Source organism: Leucopleurus acutus (assembly GCF_964270905.1).
Source record: "Leucopleurus acutus genome assembly, chromosome: X".
NCBI classification, from domain to species: Eukaryota; Metazoa; Chordata; class Mammalia; order Artiodactyla; family Delphinidae; genus Leucopleurus; species Leucopleurus acutus.
This window is the reverse complement of record NC_139148.1, coordinates 889533-890784: the sequence shown is the minus strand read 5'-3', so window position 1 is coordinate 890784 and position 1252 is coordinate 889533.

Here is a 1252-nt window from a genome sequence, read left to right as displayed (position 1 = left end):
CCTATTTCTCTGGGTGCCTTTTGGCATATTACGTCGAGGAAGTGGTCCATTTCATCTAGGTAATCAAATCTGTGGGCATAGAACTGTTCATGTTATCCCTTGAACCTCCTTTTAACGTCCGTGGGATCGGTAGTGATGTCCCCTCGTTGATTTCTGATATTTGTAATTTGTGTCTTCTCCCTTTTTCCCTTAGTCAGCCTGACTAGAGGTTTATCGATTTTATTGATCTCTTCAAAGAACCAGCTTTTGATTTCTTTTCTTCTCCTCAATGGATTTTCTGTTTTCAATTGCATTGATTTCTACTCTCACTTTTATAATGTCTTTTCTTCTGCTCGCTTGGGATTTAAAAGACTCTTCTTGTTCTCGTTTTCTAAGGAGGAAGCTTAGAGGGTAGGTTTTAGATCTTTCTTCCTTTCCAACACATGCATGCAACTTAAAAAGTGCACACCCTTTGTTTCAGCAGCACTACTCCCAGGAATCTCTCTTAGAAGACGTTATCACGTGCTCGCACAGAAATGCTTGCAGAGGTGTGAGTCAGCACAGTCTGAAGTTCAGGTAATCCCTCCGAATGCCTACAGCCTGGGGAGCAGGGTGAAATACCCACAGAGCATTCCAGCGTGGAAAGTGGCAGAGAGGAACTCTATGTAAGCTCGAAGTGGGAACGTTGGGACAGGTGATATGTACAGCATGCAGGTGAAAACGCCTACCTGTGTGGGTGCATGCACCTACACGTGTGTGTGTGTCACGTACACCGAGACGTGTCTGCAGGGATGCGACACAGCAAACATACCCCAGTGGTCACCTCTGGGTGTGGGGAGCAGGGAGGGGCCTTGTCCTGCAGGCGAAAAGCATGAGGTCCGACACAAATACTGCTGTTTCTTTTTATTCCTTGACCCAGAGCAAATATGTGTCTGCTCTATAATTGGAATGTCTAAACGCTTAAGCAATGTTGTGCCTCTTTGGAGCCTGGAAGCTCAGTAGAGCCCACCTCTGCCTCTTCTTGGGCTGTGGGAACTCAGGAAGCTGCATAGAAGAGACAGCTTTGACCCTGGTCTTGTTGGGATGAGTTGGGGTCCAGTGGGGAAGGACCAACAGGAATGCAAAGGGAGCCCTGTACGGGGGAAGGTGCAGGGTGTGAGGCTTCTGGTATGTACCTCAAAGGCATCTTGTCCTCAACCTCCTCCCTGCCCCTCTGCTTCTCCAGCTCCTGCCCTCTCTGGTCAAGCTTCTCTCTTGGTCTATAATTTCTCTG